Source organism: Carlito syrichta, unplaced genomic scaffold (genome assembly GCF_000164805.1).
Source record: "Carlito syrichta isolate Samal-C Ts95f unplaced genomic scaffold, Tarsius_syrichta-2.0.1 Scaffold316281, whole genome shotgun sequence".
Taxonomy (NCBI): domain Eukaryota; kingdom Metazoa; phylum Chordata; class Mammalia; order Primates; family Tarsiidae; genus Carlito; species Carlito syrichta.
In genome coordinates, this window is record NW_007260377.1 from 1533367 (window position 1) to 1542448 (window position 9082).

Consider the following 9082-nt stretch of genomic DNA (forward strand, 5'->3'; position numbering starts at 1 on the left):
TAAATTTAAATTATATATAATATTTATAGAGGTGAAATGAGTTGAGCTGTATATTAATCACTCTAAGATTCAGAGGACAAAAAAATTGGCTCTATTTGGTCAAATATGAACTTGAGCAGAGTGATAAGAAATAAAAAATAGAGAGGAGTCTGCTGAAAATGAAAGCAAAGAAACAAGAAGCAGGACTAATTTAAGTGAAGCATAAAGGTTTTAATTTAAGTAAAAATAAATATTGTACTTCAAATAATCTCAGGGTATAGAATAAATGTACAAAAGACAGTCTCATTCCTATACACCAAAAATAAACAAACAGAAACCCAAATAAAAAGCACAATCCCACTCACAACAGCCACACAAAAAATGAAATAACTTGGCATCTTTCTAACCAGAGAAGTGAAAGACCTTTACAACAAAAACTGCAAAACACTGCTCAAAGAAATCAAAGCTGACACAAACTAATGGAAAACTATTCCATGCTCATGGATTGGAAGAAACAACATTGTTAAGATGTCCATCCTACCCAAGGCAATCTACAGATTTAATGCGATACCCATTAAATTACCAGCAGCATTCTTCTCAGACCTAGAAACAACAATAAAGGAAATCATATGGAAACATAATGGACTAGAAATAGTCAAAACTATCCTCAGCAAAAAACAAAACAAAACAAAAAAACAAAGAAGGAGGTATCACATTTCCAGACTTTAAACTTTATTATAAAGCTACAATAATCAAAACAACCTGGTATTGGTACAAGAACAGGCATATAGACCAAAAGAAAAGGATAGAGATTCTAGAAGCAAAATCTCAACCAACTCATCTTGAACAAAGCCTCCACCATCAACCACTGGGGAGAGGAGAGCCTTATTCAGTAAATGGTGCTGGGAAAACTGGCTGACCACATGCAGAAGATTAAAACAAGACCCTTACCTATCACCATACACAAAAATCAACTCTAAAGAGATCAAAGACCTAAAAGTAAAACCTCAAACTATAAGAACCTTAGAAAACTCTGGAGACACCCTTATGGAAATTGGAACTGGCAACCAATTCCTGATCAAAACTGCAAGTGCCCATGCCATAAGAGATAAGATAGACAAGTAAGACCTCCTCAAAACCACAAGCTTTTGCAAAGTCAAAGAAGCCATCAGTAGAGTGGAGAGACAGCCCACAGTCTGGGAAAAAAATATTTGCCAACTGTACACCTGACAAAGGCCTAACATCTAAGATCTACAAGGAACTCAAACTTGCCAAAAAGAGAAAAAACAAACAGCCCCATGACAAAGTGGGCAAAAGTTATGAATAGACACTTCTCAAAAGAAGACATACAAGCAGACAACAGATACATAAAAAATGCTCAGCTTCACTAATCATTTAAGAAATGCAAATTAAAACCACACTGAGATACCACCTAACTCCAGTCAGGATGGCCATTATCAATAACTCAAAAAACAACAGATACTGGAGAGGATGGGGGAAAAAGGGAACACTTCTACACTGTTGGTAGGAGTGTAAACAACCTCTGTGGAAGCAGTTTGACAATTCCTAAAAGATCTAAAAATCTACCTTCCATAAGACGTGGCAATCCCTCTATGGGAATATACCTGGAGGAACTCAAATCACTCTACGAATAAGATATGCACACACATGTTTATTGCAGCATTATTTACAATAGCCAAAACATGGAACCAACCTTGGTGCCCATTGAAAGAGGACTGGATTAAAAAAAGAAAAAAGTGGTACATATACACGATAGATTATTACACAGCCCTAAAGAAAGACAAAATTATGAACTTAGCATCAACTTGGATGGACTTAGAGTCTACAATACTAAGGGATCTATCACAGAAATAAAGAACAGAGTGCCACATGTTCTCATTCATAAGCAGACATTGAACAATTCTCATAATACAATGAGAAAGGGATTGACAGTAGTTGGAAACTGCCAGGGAGGTGTGGGATTGGCAGTAGTGGGAAACTGCCATAATGAAGGGGCACACCTCATCAACAGGGGTACCCTCATAATGAACATATTTATACCTAATCCCGATTGCACTCCTCATCTTCAAAATTAAAAAATAAAAAACTTAAGTAAAATGAAGAATCTCTGTTATTAAATTAGTCTAAAATATATTTTGAGCACCAACTTTTTTGGGAGATGATTCTCTATGGCCTCCTTATGTTTCTAAATATCTTGCAAGCAGAGGTACTGACAACTCTTTTCCCAGACTGTATTTTCAAATTTGTCTGTATCGTGAATCACCCTAAAAGACACAGTGTCTATCTCTAAAGCTAAAAGATTTGTTTGCTGACCACACACACACACAAAAAAAATTAATGTTTTTCTCTGTGGCAAAAATTGGGTAAGTTTGATTGCATCATGTGATAAAAGATTGGTATTTTCTATGTGAGCAAAAACTCTACATGCATTACATCCATCTAAATCAATCTGAATCACTACCTTGAAAACTGAGAGACCCAGGAACCACAGTAAACATGAAACTCCTGGTATTTGTTTTGCTGTGAGAAACATACAGACATAACCTTCCATCTGATGCAGGTGTCTTAGGTTAGTTTTGAAAAGAGAATGTAATCTGAGCCATTTGCAGTTCTTGACACCTACTAAGTGCCAGGTATATTTTTTATGCATTGGAGAACACAAGTAAACAAAATAGATAATGATTTCTGCTTTCTTGGGACTTGCATTCTGGAGATACAAAATTTTTAATTCTGGGGGTTCAAAATTTAAAAAAATAATAAAGTAATAATATATAAAAGTATGTAAATATTTAGAATTATAACAAAATAAAATCAAGGGTGGGGATAAAATTTGTATAAGGTGGTAGCCTGAGAAAGTGTAACATTGAGCAAATGCTTGAAAGATACTATTTATTAGAGGGCAAAGGTAAATGTATTATGATAGCACATATTATTTAACCAACTAGAAACCCTTTAAAGGCTTATATTTTCAAATTATTCGTCACGGTAAAGATAGAAAAGAAGGTAATCATTTGTGTTTTGAGGAAAAGTGGAATAAGTACAATTTAGCACATATTGCAAAAAGAGATTAATAGTATAAAATGAGAAAAATAATTGTTAGTGTGAAGTTGAAAGACTCAGGAAAAATTAACAGGGTAGACATGAGGATATAAATATGATCTTGAAAACTGTTTACCTGGATATTGATAACATGAAAAAGAAAAAAATTATGAAGAAGAAACTTCATTCATGTTTTAGCACCTTGAGTTTGAGATGATAGGACTCAGGACATAGTTGAAAATTTGGCTCTAGAATTTAGAAAGAAACTTGACTGTGAGCCATGATTTGGAATCATCCCTAGAGAAAACATTTCTAAAGCTGAGAGAGAACAGATAAGTTCTCAAAGACAGTGCAAAACTGGAAAAAACAGTGAGCAATGACCTAAAGCTGAATCACATTTTCAGAGTTGTAGAAAACAATCCACTAAAATGAAATAGTAGAAGAGAAGGAGAAGCAGAAGGAGGAATAGAAAAGCCAAGATAACACAGAGCCCTGAATGTTGAGTTAATGACGGCATCAGCAAAGAGAGAATGACTACTTTGCACAGACAGACAAAAGGATTTTAACTCAAGAGAAGAAATTATACATGACCTTCAATTTTGTAAAGATTGAGGTCATAGAATTCATAGAGATGAAAACAAGATATTTTAAAAACTTAATTATTTTTAATATTATTAGTAATTATTAAAATATTTTAAAAATAAATATTGCATTTGCATGCTTTCTATTTTAATTTCTCTACTAACAAAAATAACTTCATTACCTATGAGATGCTTGGTATATATAAGATATCCTTTAAGCAAATTTTATTCTTTTGTATGTGTAACATCGTTCCAATATGAAAATTAGTCATGATGGCATCTAATAATTTTCTTTATTTTCAACAAGTTATTTCTTTATTATCATTGCTGAATTTAGCTTGATATTCATGAGTGTCCTTCATCCACTCAGTTTATATTAACAAATGGATGAAATTATGAAGCCATTTAGTATGAACAAGGGAATATAGCACTGGAGTGGAAATAAAAATTCTTCAGTATTTTTCCATCAACTTTTTATTTCATTAACTTACTCTGTGTCTTTGGGAAAGAAATCTACTTTCACTCCAATTTTTAAATTTATGATATATGGATAATAGTAATACCTTCTATAAACTCATTTAAAATAATATAATTGATTTATGAGCAAATGGAAAAAAGAGAGAGGAAGTACATAGTTTAAAGTTTCTCTTCAGGAATGTTTAAATAGTTTGGAAGATTTTTTTTTACTGTATTACTTGGTTTAGCTATACCAACTCACTAAATTAAATAGAAATATAAAAATATGCATTTTTCTAAAATATGTGTGAATCCCTAAACCATCTCCTTAACCTAGTTCTGCCTAGGTTTATGATTAATCACTGAGTTCATTAGAAACTACTGATGTGTGTAAAATAATTTGATAGTTCATAACTTCATATATTTAGCTTTGTGAAAAAATCTTCTAAGTGCTGTTAGATTTAATGCCACTTTTATGTGTCTTCTATCATTTGCATCAACTCAAATAAAAGTCAAAGTATAGTGCTTTGTTAGAATGCTAATTTTTACAACTTCTTGAATGGCTTCAGTAGACTATTATATACTCAATGTTAAAGAGAGGAAAACAAAATAATGTTAGACATTATTTACTATACTTTATGCCATCATGTTGACATCATAAACCTGATAAAAATTAGCCATCTCACTTTCACCCTTTTTTAATTTTAATTTTTGTACTTTTGACGGGAAGTGATTATGTGCAGACAAGAAGAAAGGTACTAAAAAATGTTAGTAGAAACATATTCCACAGATATATTAAAAGCAAAGGTAGCAAATAGAGATTGACAAGTAACTGCAATAACCTACAGCCTACAAATTTCAAGACTATCAATTCACATGATTCTGGACACAAACTATTGCCATATGGTGACAGTAAAAATATTCTTTCTGAATTTTACTTCCATATAAATGAAAATAGACACTTTATGTATTTTTTTATGACTAAAATGCTAGAATGATGCATTTAACACTATTTAAAATAATTGTAATAAATTACAAACTGTATTGTAGGCACCATATCTGTTTACCGGTTCTCATCTAAAACTGGTTATATCTCTATATCGTAGGTATAATGATCCTCATTTCTAAAAAAAAAAAAAAAAAGGAAGAAAGAAGTGTGGGATTAAAAAAGAAGGGGAAGGAGCAAGGCTTACCAACATGAAAAAGACTAATGACATAATTACAATATAATTCATTAAATGAATTAAAAATACCACAAATTATTTATAATGCTACTTTATTTTAAATTTCACTATTTATTATAATGCACAATGTAAGCAAACTATTTCTAGATTTTTAAAGAAATATATTGATCATATAAATTGGAAAAATTCTAATTTTTAAAGAAAAATAATGTTTTCTTGTTTAATATGAATTATAAGCAAATATTATCTATCTCACAACTTTTCCCAATATTAGCTTAATTTTAAGTAGCATTTGCTTTTCCATTCCTTTCATCAATAACAGGGAAGAGATGGTCATATTACATAATTAGATGATTAGATTATATAACTAACAGATGTAAAATAGCTTCTCCTTGAACTGAGACACCCCAAAGGATAATAAGCAAATTTGTTTTTATTTTATTCAAATACTATTGACAATAATGAATATAAACAAACTTGGTCAGTACTGAACTATTCCTCCATGTCATTCACCTATAATCACCCTGTTCACACTAATTTATGTAATCTTTATGTTGTTTTGTTTTGTTTGCTTGTTTGTTTGTATTGAGTTGGGGTCTCACTCTGTCTCCCAGGCTTGAGAGCATGGGCATGATCACAGCTTGCCACAGCCTTGAACTTCTGGGTTCAAGTGACCCTAAGTCTCCTGAATAGCTGGAAGTACAGGCCTGCTCCACAACATCCAGCTCATTTTAAAATTTTTTGTAGAGATGAGGTCTCACTATGCTGCCCAGGCTGGTCTCAAATTCCTGGGCTCAGGTGATCCTTTCACCTCTTCCTCCCAAAGTGCTTGAATTACACTGCATCAGGCCCTTTCTAACTTTTAAAGCATAGCTCATGTTTTCTGCATCCCCACTGTCACCCATTGGCATGTATTGAATGATGAAATCTCTATACACTTAACTTATAGTTATTTTATAAATGATTTGTTTGGTAACTTTTAAAAAAATTCTTTTATAACCCATGCTACAGTACCTTAAAAATAATAAATGTTCAATAAATATTTGGTATTTGATTTCCAAGTCTTTAGCATTGAGAGGAAACTAACACCACCCAACACCTTGTTGCTACTTCTACTTGCTTTTCATTTCATTTCTGCTTAAACTGAAAGATCCCAAAGATTAGGACTATAACAATAAAAAAAACTGCAATACATCTAAGTTTCTTATTTTTTTTAATATCAGAAGTCATTTTTTATACATTAGCTCCTTCTCTTCACAATTCTATTTCTCATTTGGATGTTCAAAGACAGGTTTGTGAGCTACGTGCAGTTGTCATGAGCTAGTGATGTCTCCCTCACTGTGGCAACAGGTAGTTTTCAGAGGCACAAACCTTGTACGGAGTGATGGAATCCAAGATCCATTTCTTGGACAGGCACTTGACCGCTGCCATCTTTTGTCAGCTGGGAGGCATGATGAAGATGCTGGCCTCGTGAGGGGCTCAGCTGTCCTGGCCTCCACACAGAAGGACCAGTTCGCACAGCTTGATCCTCAGGGGGCTGCTGGCTGGAGAGATAAACATCACAGACTGGTCGAAAAAGGGTTCCCTGGTACTGTCTTGCAAACAGGTGGTGCTCCCGATGGCACAGAGGAGCTGCAGGGAAGGGGTCAGAAACCTCTAACGGCTTCTCAGAAATCCAGTGACCAAACTCCAAAGACAACAGTATCCATTCATAAGAGAGGATCCAGCAGCCACACGCAAGACCCAGTAGCACATCGAGGGTGCGGGGGGCTTCCCAGACAGCAGGTGCGTGGTGGTCTCGTAGACTTCGCGTGCAAATGAAAAGCCTTTTGTTCACAACCTGGATGATGACATTCTGCTTTTCAGGTGGCATGCTTGTCATGACTCATGTTCTTGTTGGCTTGTTGCCTTTTCCACTTTTTTTGATTCCTCATGAGGTTCGATGAGGTCCTTAAAATCTTCATATGAGCCATCTAAAACATCATGCCTTGGTCTATTTTTAACACTTTTGCTATATCTTCTGGATACGTTTCCCTTTTCTCCTGCAGATATCTCCATGTGACAATCATCTACAAAACTTAGCTCATAATCGTGTTGCATTTCACCTTCTGAAGACCATGGCATTTTGGGAGTGGTACTTTCTTTCTGTGTGTCTTTTATGTCAATCAGTTCTTTCATTTCTTCACCACTTCTCTTCAGAGGAGGTGAATCGCCACAAGGTCCATTTGGAAGAGGTGAATCCTCAGCTGTGTGAGAAAAGAGGCTTGCGCCAGGGCGTGGGCCTTCTCTCTGCAAGCACTGGCCTGTCCACAACACCCTGCAGCTTCTGCAGTGGCAGATGCTTCCTCCGAAATCACGTAGCTCCAAGTGATACTGTCTTCACCATCCGTAATTTTCTGAAGAGTAGACCTAGTTTTTGCTGTTAAATCAGGAACACTAACTGATCTGTTTTTTACCAATGCAGGAAAAATCAGACATTTTAAATAAGTTTGTTCTCTCCTCCTTAGAAAGACTTCTGTGGATGAACTGAGCAGGAATTGATGATGGCTGAGATTCAGGAGAACAATTCTCCGAATTCCTTTCCTTAAGGTCATCAGGTGAAAAATAATCATCATACAAGGACTCCCCATAATCAAGAGTCTGAAGACCAAATTTGGTCCTGAACCACGGGTTGTTTTCTGACTTAAGCAGCTGCAACTGCGGCATAATGAATCTCTTGCTGCAACTTTTTTTCTTTAGTTTTTCTTTTGAAGATGAATGTGGGTCACCTGATGTTATTTTCCTCTTTACTGAGAAACTCTTGGGCCTTGAATGTACCAAAAGGTGGTCTTTTGTTGACGGCAATGTAGGAGACAAACTGTGTTTCTCATCACACATCTCCTTAGACACACCTTCTGCTTGCCTTTTGTCAGGGGTGACTGTTTCACCTACAATGTCGCTTTGCCAATTTGTTTCTTCCTTGAAAAGATTACTTATAGGCCGGGCTCGGTGGCTCAGCCTGTAATCCCAGCACTTTGGGAGGCCGAGGTGAGTGGATTGCCTGAGCCTGAGGGTTCGAGATCCACCTAGACAACTTGGCGAGACCTCATCTCTACAATAAATCAAAAATTAGCCGGGAGTGGTAGTGCACACCTGTAGTTCCAGCTACTTGGAAGGCTGAGGCTGAGAAGGATTGCTGGAGCCCCGCAGGTCGAGGCTGCAGTGGCCGGAAGCAGCCACTGCACTCCAGTCTGGGTGACAGAGTGAGACTTCAACCAAAAAAAAAAAAAAAAAAGGAAAGATTACTTATACATTTTCTGAGGACTCAATTTGTTGAGTTAATTGGAGGACACACTGATGAATGAATGCTATGTGTCTTTGATGCAAGTGAAGAAACACACATATTTTAATTCCAAGAATGGATTCTTCCAGTCTCCTTTCCCGATCTCCCCATACGGAGTTTCTACAAAGATCACCAAAAGATAAGTGTAAACCACCAGCAAAGGACTCATCTGGATTATCCTGAGACTGCTGAATCATCTGGGAAGAGGAAGGAGAGACTTTCCCTTTTCTCCTTTATCTCTTGTAATCTCTTCTCCATTGCACTGTGGTGACTACGATGACTTTTCATTGGACTATACATCAATGAACCATCAGATTCAAATAAAAGAAGAGGTATATCGTTATCTTTCAACCCAGAGGGCTGAACCGAGCTTTACTCCTCTCTTCTGAGCTTTGTCCTAGGTGCTCTGGTATCCATCTTTGAATACACCATGAGTTGTTTGTTGAAAGTTTTTGAAACTCTTGCCCCATATCCACAAGTTGGCTTGTAAATGTCTTGGA

The 9082-nt window shown here is 35.7% G+C and overlaps 1 pseudogene; it reads right to left on the minus strand.

Annotated features, from left to right (window-relative positions):
- Positions 1-7138: 7138 nt before the first annotated feature.
- Positions 7139-8779, minus strand: LOC110594568 (annotated as a pseudogene).
- Positions 8780-9082: the final 303 nt, after the last annotated feature.